Source organism: Melanerpes formicivorus, unplaced genomic scaffold (genome assembly GCF_026170545.1).
Source record: "Melanerpes formicivorus ecotype bairdi unplaced genomic scaffold, bMelFor1.0.p_v2 SCAF_702, whole genome shotgun sequence".
Lineage (NCBI taxonomy): Eukaryota > Metazoa > Chordata > Aves > Piciformes > Picidae > Melanerpes > Melanerpes formicivorus.
The window spans coordinates 49,070-70,905 of NW_027143054.1; the positions used below are offsets into that span (position 1 = coordinate 49,070).

The 21,836-nt window shown below is 57.9% G+C and overlaps 2 long non-coding RNA genes across 3 annotated transcripts; both read right to left on the minus strand.

Moving 5' to 3' along the window:
* Nucleotides 1-1,728: 1,728 nt before the first annotated feature.
* Nucleotides 1,729-3,451, minus strand: LOC137460690 (uncharacterized). Its single transcript, XR_010992999.1, has 3 exons — nucleotides 2,499-3,451; nucleotides 2,133-2,374; nucleotides 1,729-2,021 (listed from the first exon to the last, which is right to left on the minus strand). It is a non-coding gene; the product is annotated as an uncharacterized lncRNA (long non-coding RNA).
* A 9,609-nt stretch (nucleotides 3,452-13,060) lies between these two features.
* LOC137460688 (uncharacterized) lies at nucleotides 13,061-15,667 on the minus strand. Of its 2 annotated transcripts, XR_010992995.1 has the most exons (4): nucleotides 15,606-15,667; nucleotides 15,390-15,530; nucleotides 14,164-14,386; nucleotides 13,061-13,557 (listed from the first exon to the last, which is right to left on the minus strand). It is a non-coding gene; the product is annotated as an uncharacterized lncRNA (long non-coding RNA). The 2 variants fall into 2 exon arrangements; XR_010992996.1 differs by lacking the exons at nucleotides 15,390-15,530; nucleotides 15,606-15,667 and adding an exon at nucleotides 14,604-14,691.
* Nucleotides 15,668-21,836: the final 6,169 nt, after the last annotated feature.

A 21,836-nucleotide genomic window follows, 5' to 3' on the forward strand; every position in this document is an offset into this window, starting at 1 on the left:
TTTCTGGCCAGCATTGCACCATTTCACCTCTTTTCATTTCAGAGAGCCCCCACACCGTTTCATTTCTGGCCAGCATTGGAACGTTTCTTCATTTTGTTTCAGATAGCCCCGCGCTGTTTCGTCAGCAGAAAATCCTGCTAAAAATACCTGCTTTTTCCGTGGATAAAGAGTATTACCAATTGCTACATAAGAAGCTTTGCAATCGCCCCCGTTGGATCTGTCCCGTTAAATACCAAGGCTTCCGTAATGTAAAAACGAATTCCAAGTATGGTAACGCACAGCTTGAAAACATCTACAAAATGTGTAACGATTGCTCAGGAACGGGGGGTCTTCCTTTGTGCCGCGATGGTCGTCGCTTTGCTGTGGGCATCTGGGATTTTTTGGCTCCTTAGTTTACATGCCGATAGGAACCGTTTTCCCCCTCGCCCGCCGTTTGCGCAACACATACCCTACGACTGAAAAAATAAAACAATTGTTTACATCGACAGGAAAGAATGGGATCGATTGCTACGTAGAAACTTCGCAATCGCCGAGCCGCGCCGCCGAGCCGAGCCGAGCCGAGCCGAGCCGAGCCGAGCCGAGCCGAGCCGAGCCGAGCCGAGCCGAGCCGAGCCGCGTCGAGCCGCCGAGCCGAGCCGAGCCGCGCCGCCGAGCCGAGCCGAGCCGCCGAGCCGAGCCGAGCCGCGCCGCCGAGCCGAGCCGAGCCGCCGAGCCGAGCCGCCGAGCCGAGCCGCCGAGCCGAGCCGAGCCGCGCCGCCGAGCCGAGCCGCGCCGAGCCGAGCCGCCGAGCCGAGCCGCGCCGCCGAGCCGAGCCGAGCCGCGCCGCCGAGCCGAGCCGCCGAGCCGAGCCGCCGAGCCGAGCCGAGCCGCGCCGCCGAGCCGAGCCGCGCCGCCGAGCCGAGCCGAGCCGCGCCGCCGAGCCGAGCCGAGCCGCCGAGCCGAGCCGAGCCGAGCCGCCGAGCCGAGCCGAGCCGAGCCGAGCCGAGCCGCCGAGCCGAGCCGCCGAGCCGAGCCGCCGAGCCGAGCCGCCGAGCCGAGCCGCCCTTTTAGGGGAAGAAAACCCTCTCGTTTGCCTGAGAGCGCCGAGGCGACTCGCCCCGAGACTATAAATCCAACTACAATCCTCTCCTGTCTATAGAGATATTCAGGAATGGTATTCATTGCGACGGCAAAGAGGCTCTGAAGGTACCCCCCCACCGGATCTCCTCTCTGAGATGCAAGTAATGCCGGAACGGAAAAGCGATTTGCGCGTAGAGCAAAGCCAATTTTGGCAACGTACCTACCAAAGGGGAATCGATTGAAAGCGGCGGACTTACGCTGAGCGGTCCGGGGGGCGTCTCTTGCCGCCGCGCGTGGGAAGCGCCCCGCCGGCCTCCGCTCGGAAGGTTTTCCGTTCCGAGAAAAACCAACCCGACGCCGAAACCGGTGAGTGTTTAAAACCCCTACAACGCAAAGGAAAATCCGTGAGCTGTTGTGTACTAGAGATACGCACTGTAAGTTTACGTCTTTCAGAACCCCATGCAGCGCATTTCAAAGCCTCTTTTCAGACAAATTAATACCAGACTGCTGCGCCTAGTTAAACAGCAGAGCTATAAAGTTGCAAGAGAGGGGTGTCAGGGTTAGCTGGCCTCTGAGGGATTTTAATCCCCTCCGAGAACGTGCAAGCGTTTCAAACGAGCTGCTACGTAAGAACCCCAGAGAGCGGCAGAGGCTGGCGCTTACCTGGAAGGGAGCCCGAGGAAACCGGGAAGAATCTGAGTGAGGAGCTGAGCCCCGCCAAGCCCCCAACGTGCCGGTTCCGTCCGCCTCGCCTCGGGGAGCCCCGCGCCGGTTCCGTTCCGTCCGCCTCGCCTCGGGGAGCCCCGCGCCGGTTCCGTCCGGTTCCGTTCGCCTCTCCTCGTCTCGGGGGGCCCCGCGGGTGAGCTGCCACGGGGAGTTTGAGCCGCCGCCGGCTGAGGCGAGGAAAAATCTTTTCCTTCGCTGAAAGCGCTATGCCGACTCACCCTAAAACTGAAACTTTGCTGTTTACATGGATAGTAAAGAATAGGGTCAATTGCTATATGAAAACCTTTGCAGTCTCCCCCACTGGAATGCTTAGTGGAACCCCCTGGTTCCACCCCGAGGGCTCTTACCTGTGGCAGCGATTTGCCTTTCTCCCTTGTGGGACGCCCCCTTAGGTCTTACACGTTACCCCTTTCCCTTGACAGCAGTCCTTTTCCTGCCTGAAGGCTCTTGTCTCTTCCTGGGGTGATCTGACTGAGTTAGAAGAGCTCTGCCTGAGAAGCCTCTAAGGGGGCGCCCGGAGAGGTCCTGCGCCTCGGCGGGCCCCGCGGCCCGACGGAGAGGGGTCCCGCCGCGGTCCTCGGAAACCGATCTGGGGGAAAAGACGAACGCCACGGCTCGGGTAACTGCCGGAGTTCTATAGGGCTCGCTACAGCCCTGGACGGCTGTGGGATCTCTCCTAAAGGTCTCGGAGCCGAGCGGTTTCACAAACTCACCTTACTTCTGTGAAAGAGGAGGTTGGACTATTTCCCAGAAATCTGCTGCATGTTTTCCTGGTTTCTGCAGATAGTTTTCCTCCTTTTCTTACCAGCGACTTATGTGAAGTCTTAGGGCTTTTAATCCCCTCCTAGAACATTCAAGCGTATCGAACCTTCGGAGCACCTACACGGGAACCGCGGACAGCGACAGAGGCTGGCGCTAACCTGGTGCGGAGCTCAGCCGGACGAAGGGAACCCACGGAAGCTAGAGGAAGCCGAGCGGAGAGCAGACCTCGGCGGAGCCGGCTGGCGCCCGGGGGAGCCGAGCCCCGGCGCGCCTGGTGAGAGGCAGCCCGGCCGGCCGGAGCCGCCGTCTCTTCGGGGGAAGGAAATCCTCCGGCTTCACAGAGAGCCGAGCCGACTCGCCCTAAGACTGCCAATCTCTCCTGTTCATATAGGTAGTCAGGACTGGCACTAAGTGCCAGGTAACAAGGCTCTGAACTCACACCCGCTGCGTCTCTTCCGTTACACGCAAAGGCTGCTAGCAGGTAGAAGCCGATTGCAAGCAGAGCAAAGCAGTTTGAAAACAGAACTACGAAATGGGTCTCAAGGAATTAAAGACGGGGAACCCTCCTCGGTGCGTGTCGGGGGGGGGGGGGAAATCCTTTGTTTCTTTTGCCTTTATTCTTTGTCCTGAGGTTTCTTTGGGTTTTGGTCTCTGTAATTTGAATGGAAGTAACCTCTGAGGAGAGCCCAGCGAAGCCTCCCCCCACACACAGGGGTGAGAATCCCCTACCTGGTCAGTGCTGCCCCCGCTCTTAAGGGGCCTGCTGGCATCTAAGGTGGATCTGGGGGTATCAAAGGGGAATTCGGGCACACAGAGAGGGATATGGGGAGGCTCTGGAGGGGCTCCAAAAGGACCTTTCAGTTGGATCCAACTGAGGCCACTGCCACCAAGCCACGCCCCTCAAACTGAGGCCGCCACCAAGCCAGCCCCCCCACCCACCCAAACACATAGGCCGCCGGCAAGACAAGCAACCCCCCCACCAGCAACAGAAGCTGCCGCCAAGCCAGCCAAACCCCACACCCCAGCAACAGAAGCTGCCGCCACCAAGCCAGCCACCCCCAACCCCCACCCAATAACAGAGGCCGCCGCCAAACCAGCCACGCATCCCACCCACCCCAGTCACAACAGAGGCCGCCGCCACCAAGCCAGTCCCCCCCCCCACCCAACACAGGCCACCGCCGCCAAGCCAGTCCCCCCCCGCAACCACAGAGGCCACCGCCGCCAAGCCAAGCCGGCCCCCCCCAACGGCCCACCCAGTAACAGAGGCCGCTGCCCAAAAGCCAGCCACCCCCCACACACCCAAAAACATGGGCTGCCGCCAAATCAGCCACCACCCCTACCCCCCACCCAACAGAGGCCGCTGCCAAGGCAGCCACGCATCCCACCCCCCGCCCAACAGAGGCCGCCGCTGCCAAGCCAGCCAAACCCCCAACCAACAACAAACGCTGCCGCCGCCAAGGCAGCCAGCCCACCACCCCATAACAGAGGCCGCTGCTGCCAAGCCAGCCACCCCCCCACCCACCCAACGCCAACAGAGGCCGCCGCCAAAAAGCCAGCCACCCCCCCCAACCACATAGGCTGCCGCCGCCAAGACAGCCACCCCCCCACTCCCCCACCCAATAACAGAGGCTGCCGCCAAACCAGCCACGCATCCCACCCTTCCCACCCAATAACAGAGGCCACCACCGCCAAGCCAGCCACCCCCCCACTCCCCCACCCAATAACAGGGGCCACCGCCAAGCCAAGTCAGCCCCCCCCCCCCACGGCCCACCCAGTAACAGAGGCCACTGCCAAAAAGCCAGCCCCCCCCCACCCACCCACAACCAACAGAGGCCACTGCCAAAAAGCCAGCCCCCCCCCACCCACCCACAACCAACAGAGGCCACTGCCAAAAAGCCAGCCAAACCCCCAACCAACAACAGACGCTGCCGCTGCCAAGGCAGTCGGCCCACCACCCCATAACAGAGGCCGTCGCTGCAAAGCCAGCCACCCCCCCACCCACCCAACGCCAACAGAGGCTGCTGCCAAAAAGCCAGCCACCCCCCCCCAACCACAGAGGATGCTGCCGCCAAGCCAGCAAATCCCCTCATGCCCCCCAGCAACAGAAGCTGCCACCAAGCCAGCCAACCCCCCCACCCCAGCAACAGAAGCTGCCGCTGCCAAGCCAGGCACCCCCCAAGCCCCCCAAAAAACAGAGGCCACTGCCACCAAGTCAGCCACAGCCCCCTCACCCAACCACATAGGCCGCCGCCGCCAAGACAGACACCCCCCCACTCCCCCACCCAATAACAGGGGCCGCCGCCAAGCCAAGCCAGCCCCCCCCCACGGCCCACCCAGTAATAGAGGCCACTGCCAAAAAGCCAGCCACCCCCCTACCCACCCACAACCAACAGAGGCCGCCGCCAAAAAGCCAGCCACCCCCCCCAACCAACCACATAGGCCGCTGCCGCCAAGCCAGCCAACCCCCCACCCCAGCAACAGAAGCTGCCGCTGCCGCACCAGCCACTCCTCAACCCCCCCAAACCACAGAGGGCACCGCCACCACGCTAGCCACCCCCCCAAACCCTACCCAATAACAGAGGCCGCCACCAAACCAGCCACGCATCCCACCCACCCCAGTCACAACAGAGGCCGCCGCCAAACCAGCCACGCATCCCACCCACCCCAGTCACAACAGAGGTGACCGCCACCAAGCCAGTCCCCCCCCCACCCAACACAGGCCACCGCCGCCAAGCCAGCCCCCCCCCCAAACCACAGAGGCCACCGCCACCAAGCCAAGCCAGCCCCCCCCAACAGCCCACCCAGTAACAGAGGCTGCCGCCAAAAAGCCAGCCACCCCCCACACACCCAAAAACATGGGCTGCTGCCAAACCAGCCACCACCGCTACCCCCCCACCCAACAACAGAGGCCACTGCCAAGGCAGCCACGCATCCCACCCCCCCGCCCAACCGAGGCCGCCGCTGCCAAGCCAGCCAAACCCCCAACCAACAACAGACGCTGCCGCCGTCAAGGCAGCCAGCCCACCACCCCATAACAGAGGCCGTCGCTGCAAAGCCAGCCACCCACCCACCCAACGCCAACAGAGGCCGCCGCCAAAAAGCCAGCCACCCCCCCCAACCACAGAGGACGCTGCCGCCAAGCCAGCAAATCCCCTCATGCCCCCCAGCAACAGAAGCTGCCGCCGCCAAGCCGGCCACCCCCCCACCCCAGCAACAGAAGCTGCCGCTGCCCAGCCAGCCACCACCCCTACCCAACCACATAGGCCGCCACCGCCAAGACAGACACCCCCCCACTCCCCCACACCCCCCACCCCATAACAGGGGCCACCGCCAAGCCAAGCCAGCACCCCCCCACGGCCCACCCAGTAACAGAGGCCACCGCCAAAAAGCCAGCCACCCCCCTACCCACCCACCACCAGCAGAGGCCGCCGCCAAAACGCCAGCCACCCCCCCAACCAACCACATAGGCTGCTGCCGCCAAGCCAGCCAAACCCCCCACCCCAGCAACAGAAGCTGCCGCCAAGCCAGCCAACCCCCCACACCCCAGCAACAGAAGCTGCCGCCAAGCCAGCCAACCCCCCCCACCCCAGCAACAGAAGCTGCCGCCGCCGCACCAGCCACCCCCCAACCCCCCCAAACCACAGAGGACGCCGCCACCACGCTAGCCACCCCCGCAACCCCCACCCAATAACAGAGGCCGCCACCAAACCAGCCACGCATCCCACCCACCCCAGTCACAACAGAGGCTGCCGCCGCCAAGCCAGCCACAGCCCCCCCACCCAGCCACATAGGCTGCCGCCAAGACAAGCAACCACCCCATGCCCCCCAGCAACAGAAGCTGCCGCCAAGCCAGCGACGCATCCGACCCAAGCAACAGAAGCTGCCGTCGCCAAGCTGGCCACCCCCCCCAAAAAACAGAGGCCGCTGACAAGCCAGCCACGCATCCCACCCACCCTAGTCACAACAGAGGCCGCCGCTGCCAAGCCAGCCACCACCCAGCCCCGCAACAGAAGCTGCCGCCACCAAGCCAGCCATCCCCTAACCCCCCCAAAAAACAGAAGCTGCTGCCACCAAGCCAGCAAATTGCCCCACACGCCCCAGCAACAGAAGCTGCTGCCGCCAAGCCGGCCACCCACTAACCCCCCCAAAAACCAGAGGGCACTGCCACCAAGCCTGTCCCCCCCAACCCCCACCCAATAACAGAGGCCGCCGCCAAACCAGCCACGCATCCCACCCACCCCAGTCACAACAGAGGCCGCCGCCACCAAGCCAGTCCCCCCCCCTCCCAACACAGGCCACCGCCACCAAGCCAGCCCCCCCCCAACCACAGAGGCCGCCACCACCAAGCCAAGCCAGCCCCCCCCAACGGCCCACCCAGTAACAGAGGCCGCTGCCAAAAAGCCAGCCACCCCCCACACACCCAAAAACATGGGCTGCCGCCAAACCAGCCACCACCCCTACCCCCCACCCAACAACAGAGGCCGCTGCCAAGGCAGCCACGCATCCCACCCCCCGCCCAACAGAGGCCGCCGCTGCCAAGCCAGCCAAACCCCCAACCAACAACAGATGCTGCCGCCGCCAAGGCAGCTGGCCCACCACCCCATAACAGAGGCCGTTGCTGCAAAGCCAGCCACCCCCCCAACCACAGAGGACGCTGCCGCCAAGCCAGCAAATCCCCTCATGCCCCCCAGCAACAGAAGCTGCCGCCGCCGCGCCAGCCACCCCCCAACCCCCCCAAACCACAGAGGGCGCCTCCACCACGCTAGCCACCCCCCCAACCCCCACCCAATAACAGAGGCCACCACCAAGCCAGCCACGCATTCCACCCACCCCAGTCACAACAGAGGCCGCCACCACCAAGCCAGCCACAGCCCCCCCACCCAGCCACATAGGCCGCCACCAAGACAAGCAACCACCCCATGCCCCCCAGCAACAGAAGCTGCCGCCAAGCCAGCGACGCATCCCACCCCAGCAACAGAAGCTGCCGTCGCCAAGCTGGCCACCCCCCACACCCCCCAAAAAACAGAGGCCGCTGACAAGCCAGCCACGCATCCCACCCACCCCAGTCACAACAGAGGCCGCCGCTGCCAAGCCAGCCACCCCCCAGCCCTGCAACAGAAGCTGCCGCCACCAAGCCGGCCACCCCCTAAGCCCCCCAAAAACCAGAGGGCGCTGCCACCAAGCCTGCCCCCCCCAACCCCCACCCAATAACAGAGGCCACCGCCAAAAAGCCAGCCACACCCCCACACCCAAAAACATGGGCTGCCGCCAAACCAGCCACCACCCCTACCCCCCACACACAACAGAGGCCGCTGCCAAGGCAGCCACACATCCCACCCCCCACCCAACAGAGGCCGCCACTGCCATGCCAGCCAACCCCCCAACCAACAACAGACACTGCCACCACCAAGCCAGCCACCCCCCCCCCCACCCAACACCAACAGAGACCGCCGCCAAAAAGCCAGCCACCCTCCCCAACCAACCACATAAGCCAGTCAACCCCCCCACCCCAGCAAGAGAAGCTGCCGCCTCCAAGCCAGGCGCCCCCAAAGCCCCCCAAAAAACAGAGGCCACCGCCGCACCAGCGAATCCCCCCACAACCCCCAGCACAAGAAGCTGCTGCAGCCAGCCACCCCCCCAACCCCCCCAAAAAACGGAGGGTGACGCCGCCAATCCAGCGACCCCCCCCAATCCCCACCCAATAACAGAGGCCGCCGTCAAACCAGCCACGCATCCCACCCCCCCCCAACCAATAACAGAGGCCACAGCCAGGCCAAGCCCCCCCCCACACGCCCCACCCAATAACAGAAGCTGCCGCCAAAAAGCCAGCCACCCCCCCACACACACCCAAAAACATGGGCTGCCACCAAACCAGCCAACACCCCCCACCCAACAACAAAGGCTGTGGCCAAGCCAGCCACGCATCCCGCCCCCCACCCAACAGAAGCCGCCGCTGCCAAGCCGGCCAACCCCCCGACCAACAACAGACGCTGCTGCCGCCGCCAAGCCAGCCACCCCCCCGCCCAATAACAGAGGCCGCCGCTGCCAAGCTGGCCAACCCCACACACACACCAGAGGCTGCCAGCAAGCCAGCCCCCGCTCCCCCCCCCCCCCCAACTAACCCTAACCATCCAACTGAAGTGCCCCCAGGTGACCCTCCATTGGCTCCCACATGTCCCTGAATTCCTCTTTGATACCCCCCACACCCACCATAGATGCCCACAAACCCCCTGAAGTGGGGGGGGACGCTGACCGGTCAGGGGGGGGCATCTCCTCCGGGTGCGTGGGGAGTGACTCAGCTGGCCTCTCTTCAGAGGCCTTTCCATTCAAATTAAACAACTGAATATAAAACCAGTGGGGTCTCCTTTGTGTGTGTTGTGCGGTTTTAATTTGCCGCTCAGGGCCATTGGAAACCTTTTGGCGTACACATTACTACTGCTCTGCAACCTCTAGAGAAACGGCATGGCTTTTCCTCCGCTACAATACCTCACGCTAATACTTACGTTTTGTCATGGGTTTCCGTCCCCTCCGGGAACGTTCGGGCAAGCGGTCCGCTGGCAGCGTTTGGGAGAGGCTGCCCCCGCCGCTCGCTCGCCCACTCCTCGGCTGCGTCGTCGCTGCAGCGATTTGAGCCTTACCTGGGAGCTCAGAGCTCGGATGGTGTCGAGGCTGAGAATCTCTCTCCTGCTCCCCCCCTCCTCCCTCCCAACAGAGGGGAAAAAAAAAAAAAGGAAAGGACCAAATCCAGCAAGAAATAATTTGGAGTCAGCTGGGAAGCAGAGAGTTTAGTAGAACACTCGCAAGCCCTCCACCCTGTCTTCAGAATGGGCGTTCACCCGCCACAAGCCACCCCTCCGTTCCCCTCCCGCTCCCCTGTCACAGCCCTGTCATCTGCTCTTGGCACGTGGTATTCGACTCCTCGAGGCGAGTCCCTGGTTATCCCGGCTCGTTCTCTCTCAGGGCAGTCTCTCTGGTGCTGGAACTGGGCAGGGATGTGGAGAAGAATCAGGAATCAGTCTGACTTTGAAAGGAAAAGAGAAAAAAAAAAAATCAGGAACAGTCCATTGCTGCAGGGACAGCAGGAACAAGTACAGGTGGGATGACCCAGGAGCTCTGTGGGTTGCTGTGCAGTGCGTATGTTGAGTCCTGGACGCCAGGCTGGTGTTAAGCCAGGAGGAAAAGAGGTTAGACCGACTTCTAACTATTCGCACAGTGACTATAATGCATTGATGTGTGTTGCCCCCTCTGAGTTCATCCTCTCTCAGCCGGAGTCACGTTCTGCTGTGGGATACGCTGAATGTCCCCAGTTTCCAACATGCTCCGCTAGGTGTGACCAGGCCTCTTGGCAGAGGCCACCCCTGGGGTTGGTTTGCCCGGCGCTGGCAAGCCCTCCGCCCTGTTTTTGCAATGGTCTGTAACCCCCCACAATCGCCCACCCCCACGTGGCATCGCGGTAGGAAAGACAGAGACAGCTGAGGGGCTGCCCTGCTTCTGATAGCCCCGACCCACGGACGCCCTTCTTGGTAGGGTTTGCGCCTTCGGGACGCAGCTGAGTTTTTGCTGCGCCTCTCTGTGAGAGCTGTTGCACAGCTCTGCGTCTCCGAGCATGTTCCCCGTTCCCCAGGATTTACTACCCCCCGATCGCCTTGCAGTCAGTGCATTTCTCCCTGGCCATCAACCAACCCCTAATGCCTGTTGCTCTCTAATTAAATCTTTCGATGGTTTCAGCTTTCTGAGCCTGTGTTGGTACGACTCCTGCTCAGGGCACCGCGAGAGAGACAAACCCTCCTTCTGTCCTGTGGTTCCAGGAAGGGTCCTGGCACTCGCAGGCAGGCACCAACGGGGTAGCGGCTGTGAAGTGACATCAGCCTTGCTTGGTCGACCAAGTGGAAAGCAAAGAGTCAATCGGTAAGGAGTGGAGCAAAAAGTAAAGCTTAGCTCTCAGTTACTCACTTTGTAAAGCTGTAAGTAGTTTTCCCTGCACCCTAGAAAAACACTGCACAGGCATCTCATTTTCCTCTGGCATTCATTTAACTCGCAGAGCTGTGGGGGAGTTACTGGGAGACTTGGAAAGGCAGTGGGAGCACTAGGAAGGGAATTTGGAGTTACGGGGAGGAACACCAAGACGACAGGTGCCACGCTAAAAGAGCACTTACTGTTACCAGGAGAAGACCCCTCCTGACTCTTCCTGACTGCTGCTCGCCCCGGCCCGCCCGCCCGGCCCGGCCGGCCGGCCCGCCCGCTCGCTCGCCCCGGCCCGGCCCGCCCGCCCCGGCCCGCCCGCCCGCCCGCTCGCCCCGGCCCGGCCCGCCCGCCCCGGCCCGGCCCGCCCGCCCCGGCCCCAGCCCCGACCCCGACCGGTAGTGCGCGAGTCCCCCGCCCCTTCGCGGCTCCCAAACGGTCCCGGCTCGGCTCCGGGAACCCCCCCGCAAGCAAAGCCAGAGCGCGGTCCTGCAGCTGCCAGAGGAAAGCCCCGGAGAGCTGTGGAGGCAGGCACTCACCTAGCACGGAGCGAGCAGGAACGCGATAGCCCCGGCGGGCCAGTGAGCGCCGTTTTAAAGCCGCCAGCCCCGTGCGCGCGAACAACCCTCGCTGCGACGCATGCGCTTGAACCCATGGCAACGATCGCGACGCTATCGCCCTGGCGGGACCGGAGCCTCGCTGCGGCGCAGGAGTTGTACCCATGTCAGCGCTCGAGTCAGGCTCTCTCTCCCTTTTCCCTTCTCCCCCTAACAACTTTCCAGCATTTCAAGCGTTCAGCGCGGTTCGCTGCAGCGCTGAGCGCCCTCGGGACGGCACGCGGTGCCGCCCGTGACGCACGCGGGGGCGGCCCTGAGCACTGCCCTGGGCTTGGGCAGCAGCTCGGCCCGGCCCCGTTCGGGATGTTTTGGCATTTAAATCGAAACCCTACACCGCGCGCAGGTAAAAGCCTCTGTTTATGATGGGTACGGCCGCAGGCTGTGCTTATAGCTCAAGCCCCTGTGTGACTTCATTACGATTCTCACAGCCTTTAAAACAGAGAGGGGAGACGGGGGGTCGTTTCCAAAGTTTTGTGACACAGCAGTCGCTGCAACTCCTCCCTCTCCACCTGGAGAGGGTCTGCTCCGCATTGCCTCTCACGGCACTGACGCTGTGAAATGTTCTGTGGTCCCCTCCGAGACTTGTCAGCGGTTTAGGGGGGTGCCCCCAGCCCTCACCTGCTCCTCTGCTGCAGCATCCCCCTGCCCCATGTCCACCCAGAATCCCCCCGCTCCCTTTGATTCTCCCCCCAAAAGGCAGAATGTGAAGCAAACTGCCCGGCCAGCAGCTCCGTCCTTTCCTAGTCAGATGTGTACACATCCCCTCTCCCCCCGAAGGGGAGCTCTGCTGCAGCAATGAAGGGGGGCAGGGAAGGGTCCCCCACAAACAGCTGCAGCTACTCCAGCCCCCGTGCTGCCGGCTGGTGGCTGCCCCACGGTGGGGAATGTGCCAGAGGTCGATATCTCTCACACCCAGTTTGGGTTGGACCCCTGGGCAGCGATGCTCCGCCCGAGGCCTCCATCGGAGGCTGCAGGCAGGTTCCTTGCTGCTGCCTTTGCGCCTCAGACGCAGCCGCCCTTGGATCCTCCTGAAGCCATGCGGCCTGCTGCGGTGCTCCGGCGCCCCACAGGCTACCCCGAAAGCTACTTCCTAGACTGACATGGAGCAGAAAGAGAGCAGAGTTTTCTCCTGCTAGGCACAGGAGACTCCCGTGTGGGAATGCATGCAGGGACCCCCCTGGTGCAGCAGGAATCACTTACTGGTGCAGCAGGAATCATTTACTGGTGCAGCAGGAATCACTTCCTAGTGCAGCAGGAATCATTTATTGGTGCAGCAAGAATCATTTATTGCTGCAGCAGGAATCACTTACTGGTGCAGCAGGAATCGTTTATTGGTGCAGCAGGAATCGTTTATTGCTGCAGCAGGAATCATTTATTGGTGCAGCAGGAATCACTTACTGGTGCAGCAGGAATCATTTATTGGTGCAGCAGGAATCACTTACTGGTGCAGCAGGAATCATTTATTGGTGCAGCAGGAATCATTTACTGGTGCAGCAGGAATCACTTACTGGTGCAGCAGGAATCATTTATTGGTGCAGCAGGAATCACTTACTGGTGCAGCAGGAATCATTTATTGGTGCAGCAGGAATCATTTACTGGTGCAGCAGGAATCATTTATTGGTGCAGCAGGAATCATTTACTGGTGCAGCAGGAATCATTTATTGGTGCAGCAGGAATCATTTACTGGTGCAGCAGGAATCACTTACTGGTGCAGCAGGAATCACTTACTGGTGCAGCAGGAATCACTTACTGGTGCAGCAGAAATCATTTACTGGTGCAGCAGGAATCATTTACTGGTGCAGCAGGAATCACTTACTGGTGCAGCAGGAATCATTTACTGGTGCAGCAGGAATCATTTACTGGTGCAGCAGGAATCATTTATTGGTGCAGCAGGAATCATTTACTGGTGCAGCAGGAATCATTTATTGGTACAGAACAGGCAGTTTACAGAGGGGAAATCCAGCAGCCCAAGCACTTCCCTGGCACTCCTGCACCACTGCTGCTCTCTGAGTTTGCTCCATCATTGTCTTCATCCCGTATCAGGTTGATCTTCTCCAGCAGGGAGGCAAGCGTCCCCCTGCCTCACGCTTCAGGCTGTGTACTGCAGTCCGCTCTTCTTTATCACCAGGCCATCCTTCCAGTATCAGCAGCCTGTTGTTCTCCCTTGTCCTGAAACCCTCCTGGGACCCTTTCTGCTTTCCTACGCTCCCAGTGCCCTTCACCCCTCCCCCGGAGGCGCTGCACAGAGCCGGCGCTCGGTCCCAGAGAGACTGTAGAGCACAGCTGGATGGAAGATGCACCGCAACACACCCAGCACTCCTTTCTCTGCAGGAACAAGCAACAACCTCTCGGCAAGACTCAAGATGCTTACACAAGTGGCTCCACGACGTGTCTCAGATCCATCTCACCTCATCACCTGACCTGTGGAGTCCTTGTGTGAGCCAGAAAGAGAACCAGCCTTGGCCAGGGAGAGCGAGAGCGTCTCTTTCCCCCCGGAGCGGACGGCGGCTTGCAGGCATCAGGGCTGCTCAGCAGCCTGCCAGGCGTCCAGGCCTGGGCTCTGAGAAGGAAAGGGGAAGGGAGAGGAGAAGAGGGGAAGGGAGGGGAGGGGAGGGGGCCTCAGGGATCGGCCAGTTCCAACCCCCCTGCCATGGGCAGGGATGCCTCACCCTGGATCGGGCTGCCCAGAGCCACCTCCAGCCTGGCCTCCAAATCGCCCAGGGGTGAGGCTACCACCACCTCCCTGGGCAACCTGTGCCAGAGCCTCACCACCCTGATGGGGAAGAGCTTCCTCCTGGCATCCAATCGGAACCTCCCCCCTTCTGGGTTTTGTTCCATGCCCCTCAGCCCTGTCACTCCCTGACACCCTTGAAGTCCCTCACCTGCCCCACTTCTCCTCTTCATCCCTTCAAACCATCGGCACCTGGGCTCAGCTGGAGTCTCCTCCCACCCCAGGTGTGGCCACCTGGCCCCTCCCACCCACTCCCCTATTTAATCCCCTCCCCCAGGAAGAGCAGCCCCCCTAGGATGAGCCTGCCTGGGCTGAGGATCCTCCTCTCATCCCTGGTGAGTGTCTCTGGTGCACGCTGGGTGATGGTGGTGGTGACAGAAGGTTGGGGTCCTGGCGGCCCCCTGGCTGTCAGGGCCAGGGCTGATGACCGCCCCAATCCCATCCAGGGGTGCTGGCTGGGGCTCCCTGCTGGGGCTGAGCTCCTCTGGGTGGTGTCCTGGCTGGTGAGGGCCTTGCCCCTGGTGCTGGGCTGGGGGCAGAAGTGGTGGTGGTGGTGATGGAGCAGGAGCTGTAATGCTAACCGCACGGCTCTGATCTGGAGGCCCCTGGAGTCTGCTCTCCTCCCCCCATAGCCCTCTGCTGCTGTGCCTCATCTGCAGAGCCTCTCCTCCCCCTCACTGCCTCCCTCCAGAAAGAAGGGAAGGAGGGAACAGCCATGAGGCAGATCTGGAACTGCTTCCCCTCACCTGTCAGCTCTGAGCAGGCAGCCCCCAGGAAGGGGCAGGGTGGGCAGGGAGAAGCACAATGCCGGCGAGAACAGCCAGGACAGGACTGCATCTCCCCCCCTGTGCTTCTGTTCAGGGGAGCAAATGCAGAGGGGGAAATAGTTCAGGCTGGCTGGGAAGCCTCTCTCACACCTCTGGAGAGAAGGAATCCCTGAGCAGAGAGACTGAGCAGGGAATCCCCGTCCTGAACACACAGAAGCAGCACGAACCAGGCTGGGACGGGCCTCGGGGAGTGTCAGGTCCAACCTCCCACCCAGGGGAAGATGAAATAGGATGGGAAGAGAATTAACCAGGTTGGAAAAGGCCTCAGAGGTCCTCGAGTCCAACCTCCCACCCAGCCCCATCTGATCAACTCGACCATGGCACCAAGGGCCCCACCCAGTCCCCTCCTGGACATCTCCAGGGAGGGAGACTCCACCACACCCCCCCGGGCAGCACATCCCCAGGGCCAACCTCTCTTGCTGGGAAGAACTTCCTCCTAACCTCCAGCCTAAACCTCCCCTGGCACAGCTTGAGGCTGTGTCCTCTTGTTCTGGTGCTGGGTGCCTGGGAGGAGAGCCCAACCCCCACCTGGCTACGGCCTCCCTTCAGGTAGGTGTAGAGAGCAAGAAGGTCTCCCCTGAGCCTCCTCTTCTCCAGGCTAAGCAACCCCAGCTCCCTCAGCCTCTCCTCACAGGACTCTGTGCCCCAGCCCCCTCCCCAGCCCTGCTGCCCTGCTCTGGACCCCTTCACCTGCACCCTGCTTACCGTGGCACCCCGCAGAAGGCTCTCTAGTGGAAGACTCCTGGGGGGATGGCTCCCAGCTGGTGAAGAGCATCTACAGCCCACACAGCTCCAGGCCTCTCAGGCTGTGCCTCTCTCTCTCCAGGAGTGAGGGCATCCTGTCCCCTAGGCAGGGAAGGAAACACAGCTGTGAAATCAGAGCAGTGGGGTCTGAGACCCCCAGGAGAACCCAAACCGAACCTTGGAGCTGGCCTCAGAGCTCCTCTGGGGGAAGCTATCGCTGCTAGGAGCGCAGAGCCCCCCCCAGCGCGGCTCAGCCCTCGGCCTCCTGGAGGCAGCACTCGCCGCTGCCCATCTGCAGTGCCGACCGTGACGCGCGGGGACAGCACTGAGCCACCGGGTGGCGGCACAGCTGCGCTGCTAACCGCTCGCGATGTGGCTGGGGGGGGCCCGGGGGGAGAGGGGGGGTCCCGGGGGGACGGGGGGGGTCCCGGGGCTGCAGGGACGCCGAAAACCACAGTGAGACCTCCCCGAATCCTGCAGGACCCCAAAACCTTCAACCCCAGAGACCCCTAACCCTCACAGCCCCTCCCCAGCTCCTTTGGGACCCTCCAGAGGGCCCCCCCCCAATTCCCCTTTCACGCCCCCGGGACCCCCGGCGCCGGCACCCCCGGGAGCAGTGCCCATCCCACCTCCCCCCCTCTGCCCTCTCCCTTTTGGGGGTCCCTAAAGGACCGTGGGGGTCCTGAGGGGTCCCCAAGGGTCTGTAAGGGTCCTTGGCGGTCCGCAGGGTTCTGGGGGGGTCCGTAGGGGTCCCCTAGGGTCTGGAGGAATATGTGGGGGTCCCCAAGGGTCTGCAGGGGCCCGTAAGAGACCCCCGCGGACCCCTACGGACTCTTAAGGACCATTCCAGACCCCTGAGGACCCCCGCAGAGCCCCACAGACCCTTGGCGACCCCTGGGGACCCCTGCGGAGTCTGGCGGACCCCTGCAGACCCTTACGGACCCCCCAGAGCCCCCCCAGACCCAGCCCCTCCCCCCAATTCCCATCCCACCTTTTACAGACCCTCCTGGGACCCCTCCCCAACCCTTAGGAGCCCCTCCCGGACCCCCTCAAACCCTTTTGACCCTCCCCCGTGCCCCCCCCCCAAAAACCATCCCCCCTGCCCCCTCCCCTCGCTGGGGTCCTCAGGGGTCCGCTGCAGCCAGCGAGCCAATGGGAGAACCCCAGGGGCTGCACCCCGGATGCCCGCCCCCCCGGATCCCCGCCCCCCCAGCTCCTGGCCCCGCCCCCCTTATTCACCGGCACCAGTTCGAGGCACTGGGAGACGCTGGGAGGTACAGGGATGGGCTGGGAGGGGGACTGGGGGGGACTGGGAGCCCCTGGGGGGTGGGGAGGGGGGACTGGGAGCACTGGTCCTAACCCTAACCCCCTAACCCTAACACTAACCCTAACCCCCCAACCCCCTAACCTTAACCCCCTAACCCCTAACCCTAACCCCAACCTTAAACCCTAACCCTTAAACCCTAAGCCTAACCCCTAAACCTAATGCTAACCCCTAACCCCAACCCCTAAACCTAACCCTAACCCCCCCCAACCCTACCCTAACTCCCTAACCGTTAACCCTAACCCCAACCCTAACCCCCCCACCCTAACCCAACAGAACAGTTGCTTTTTTCAAAGTTTCATCCTACTTACTCCCTTACTTCAAATAACTTACTTCTCTGTTAACTGCTTAATCTGTCAATGACTTAGATCTTACTAGTTCAAGTTTTCACACTTCACTCCTCTTACCAACAGAGATGACTTCATCAGGCCCAAATACGTCACACACAAGGATCAAGACACAATGATCTACAAACACAGCAAACCCTATCCTCACCACTGTCTTTTACAATATGCTTTAAAGGTATGTTACACCTTCTCTTGTCTAAGACACTCAAAAATCCTAAGTTGTTTTATGTTAGCAAGATTCTCCTTGATCTATAAAGATAAAGCTGGCCAGGCTCCATCTCCATAAGTAAAGAAAACTCTTGCACGTAAACAGCAAAAGTGAAAAGGCTTCTTTGCCGGGTCAAAGGTGACATCTTGACTATTCACGGTACTGCCCGGTATAAAATTGACTGCAACCTAACAATCCATCCTTACTCATCCTAACAATGCTGCTCTTTTGATACTTTGCTTTTGCTAAGGCACCGAGTCCTATAGATACTATCTTTGGCCTAATGTTGTTTGTTCTTTCAAATTTCTCCTAGCTAAAACTTCCGGAATTCTTATATCCTCCATAAACTTTGTTAAATCACGCTTGAAACCGCACATAAAATGAAAGTTTGAGAATGTAATACCACTTTAGCCATTTTTTGGGGGGGGATGTAACACCTGAATTCTCCCTTGTTTTTTATAACCTAAAATGCAAATGTATTTTGTGTTATAATCAGACTAACTATTTAAAATTAAGACAAACTGGTGAGTTAACATACAAGCCCATGACAACATATTCTCTAACCACACAACAATTAAGCAATTGTGATATTCAGTCCTAATACACATAGCTTTATGGTACATTCTCCCGATTGATGCTTTTGATCTCAGATTATCGTAACAGACATTGTGACCTGTGTTAGGTAGTGTGACCGGTTGACGTTGCCCCCTTAAGAAAGGGAATATGGTGGACGGAAGTTGGTAAATGGAAAAGAATAATCTAAACTATTTCATTGGTAAAGTGGGAGGAAGCACCTTCTGAACTGGGAGTGAGCTGGGACTATCCTGGGCACTCCGGCACCCTATCTTCAGTCTTGCTTCTGCCTCTCCATGGTGCAGCAGCTTTCTGTGCTGGGCTTTCTGCCAAGGCTCCGGCCTTCAAACTGACAAACTTGATAAGGCCTGTATTAACTGCTTTTCCAATTAACACAAAACTGCTTTTAACTTCTTTCTTTCGCTCTCTCTCTCTTCTAACCTAATCTGGGGAAAGGGGGGAGAGAGGGGAAAGAGGAGGTGGGGAACCCCCTCGGCAAGGGGGGCTACTCTCATTTCTGTGTTACTTTATTGTATATCTTTGTATATATTGTAGATATTGTAAATTTGTAAATATTTCCCTGCAAATCCTACACTGCTTTGTAAATATAGCTCCACTGCTTTGCTAATTCAGCTTGTGAGTTTTTTTTTCCTTTCCCTTCAATTTTTTTTCCCTTTTACTTTACAAGGGGGAAGGGAGGAGGCTTCTTGGCCTTACCCCTCCACCCACCACAGGTAGGTCTGATTTTCAGCTTCATGTGAAATGCTATTTGTCCCATCCTTGTGATTCTTGTGCTGTTGTTTGTTGAGATGATTGCGGTACTGCGTTGCAGAAGCGATGTTTCCGGGTGTTGACATGGGTTAGCTATTTTTTGCTGGCATTACTAAAACCTTAGTTATAAAATATGCATCCTTTTTGTTTTAATATATAATCTCTCTCTTAAAACGATTTTGAATACAAACAAAAAAAAAAATCTCATTCTATAATATCCCTATATCAAACTCTTATGCTAACACCAAAAATCTCTACAGAACTGAAAGAACTATGTTCAAATTAAATTATCAAATCAATGTCTCAAAAGAAACTAATAAAAAGTTAGAGCTCTTTCAAAATGCCATGGCACAAAAAAAAAAAAAAAAAGGTTTGAACCAAAAGTTAAAATTTGAACTCACAGAAAAATGAAAGTTTGAGCTCATTACTAAATGCTTATACCTTAGTACAATCACTAATTACTTAATACTTATAAATACTAAATACTTACTATTCATTATGCTTACAGGTAAAACAACTATTGAAAACAGAAAAAAAAAATCTCTAAAACACATCACAATCAGAAATAATGAAATAATGAAATAATCATTGTTGCTTTAAATCAGAACACAACTTTCATAGACTAGAGAGGTTATCAGAAAGGGGGGGAGAAATGGGAGGGGGGAGGTGGCTGGCTAGCAAAGGCACCATAGGGACAAAGAGAGGGGGGGAAAAGGCGGGTGGGAAGAAAGCCACCGAATTCACACCAGCTGCCCTTCCAGGCAGCCTCCAGGTCAAATGTAGGATTCGCTGAAGGCATGGAGACTTCCATAGGAGGTGATAGCAGTAATTTTGAGCTACATTGATGTTTTTGAGCCTAAAACTCGAGGTGCTTGTAACAGATGCCACTGTCTCTTCTCCACTCCATATTGCTGGATGTCGGTGCATACAACTTACAGCAGCAGTTCCTAAAGTACACAAAAGTATCTGGCAATCAGTGTTTCTTACAGGCTTCTAGGACAGTCATCTTCTCCCACGTCATGCTTTTTGCCTAAAGTGTCCCTTCTGTCCACAATTAAAACACATGGAAAAACTTTTAAGAGTTAGTGGGGGGGTGTCCAGCAGCAGGGGGGGAGTGGGCTGCTGTTACTATTGGCCAGGTGCCAGTGACTGCAGCTCCACGGGAGCAGGTGAGCTTAGTGGCCATGGTGGGGGAGGGGGGCTGGGGGGCGTAGATGTCAAAGAGCTTTGTTCTGGTGAAATGGCATTACTATTGTAACAGCTTTATAATGCTCTGCTAATTGATCTAAAGAATCTTTAATTAGTCCCCATGTTGTAAGGGAAGATGTAACAATTTTGTTTACTTTTGTTGCCGCCCTGAACGATGCCATCCCTCCCTGCTCCCATGTCTTTTCATTCTATTACTTTTTTCCCTCCAAGATGTAAGTAAATTACTCTGAGTATCAAGTTATCTTCTTTTGTTCTTTGATTACCCATACGTGCTCCTCAACAGGAGGCACTGACCCTCAGTTTCCCCAGTCGCTTACCTCTGTCCGGGGTGACCATTTGTTGTAGTATCGATGTTTTACTTACTTCGAGCAGTGCTTTTTGGGCCAGATGTAAGCAGCTGAAGACATTTATTACATTATACAGCAAAGTTATATAGTCTAATCAGAAGGCGCACGTGGCACATCTCAATTGGGCATTTTCTACTGGCATACATGTAATTAAGGCATACAATAGGTCATAATAACGAAACTATTTTAACACGTCCAACCAAACTCTGCCCAGTTTCTCTCCTTCAGTTCCAAAGTGTTTACATTACTCTCAGAGTCAAAGGCAAAACATAGCTTTCTCTAACTCGAGCAAAGGCAAATCTTCCCCATAGTCTTCCAAAGCTATCCCAAAACATCTTCCCACATAATACTATTCTTCTACATCCAGTTAAACAGGAGAGCTTCTGGAATGTAAAAGCAAATTCTAGGGAGAGCAAAACAGGGTTTCAAAGCATAAATATAACATGTGTATCACATAAAAACAGTAGACCTTCCTTTTTGTCTGTCACGGGGGGGGGGGGGGGTTGCCCTTCTTTGTTTCTTTGGGTTTTTTTTCTTTTTGTTTCTTAGTTTTCAATACAAATGGAAAAATCTTCAAAGAGGGCCGCACTCAGCTGCTCCCCACACACAGGGGCAAGAGAAGCCCCTAACTGGTCAGTGTTGCCACCCCTCTTAAGGGGATCGGTTGGCACCTAAGGTGCACCTGGGGGTATCAAAGGGGAATTTGGGGGCACATAGAGGGATCAGGAGGGCCTCTGGAGAGTCTCCCAAATGATTAGTTGGATATTTAGGGTTATTTGGACCCCCGCCACAAAGGCCACTACTGCAAAGCTTTCCCCCCCACCACCACAACTAACCCTAACCATCCAACTAAAATACCCACAGGAGACCTTCCATTGGTCCCCACATGCCTCTATATTCCCCCTGACTTCCCATTCAAATTAAGAAACTAAAAATAAAACCAGTGATGTTTCTTTTGTCTCTCTTGTGGGGTTTTTTAGTTTGCAAATAAGAGTCATTTCAAAGCCTTTTTGCATCCACATTACTACTGTTCTGCAATCTCTCGATTAAGAGCGCAGCTTTTTCTCTGCTGGAATACCTCACACTAATACTTACATTTTTTTATGGGTTTTCATCCCCTCTGAGAGCATTCAGGCAGCTTTTTTGGGCAGCATCCCCCACCCCTCACTCACCTGCTCCTCTCCTGCATTATCACCCACCCCCATATGGTATCATGGAAGGAAAGAGACAGCTGAGGGGCTTTTTATCACCCTGACCCACGGACACCCTTCTGGGTAGGATTTGCACCTTCAGCACACAGCTGAGTTTTTGCTGCGCTTCCCTCCTCTGTGACAGCTGCTGCGCAGGTCTGCATCTCCAAGCGTGTCACACCTTCTGGGATTTACTACCCCAAAATCACCTTGCAGTTGGTGCATTTCTTGCTGGCAATCAACCAATCTCTTCCATCTGTTGCTCTCATTGTTTTGTTTCAGCTTTCTGAGCCTGTGTCAGTACAAGTCCTTCTCAGGGCACTGCAAACAGAGAGAGACAAAGCTTCCTTTTCTCCAATAGTTCCAGGAAGATTTCCGGCACTCCTAGGCGAGCACCGACAGAGTGACGGCTGTGAGGTGACATCAGCCTGGCACTGGA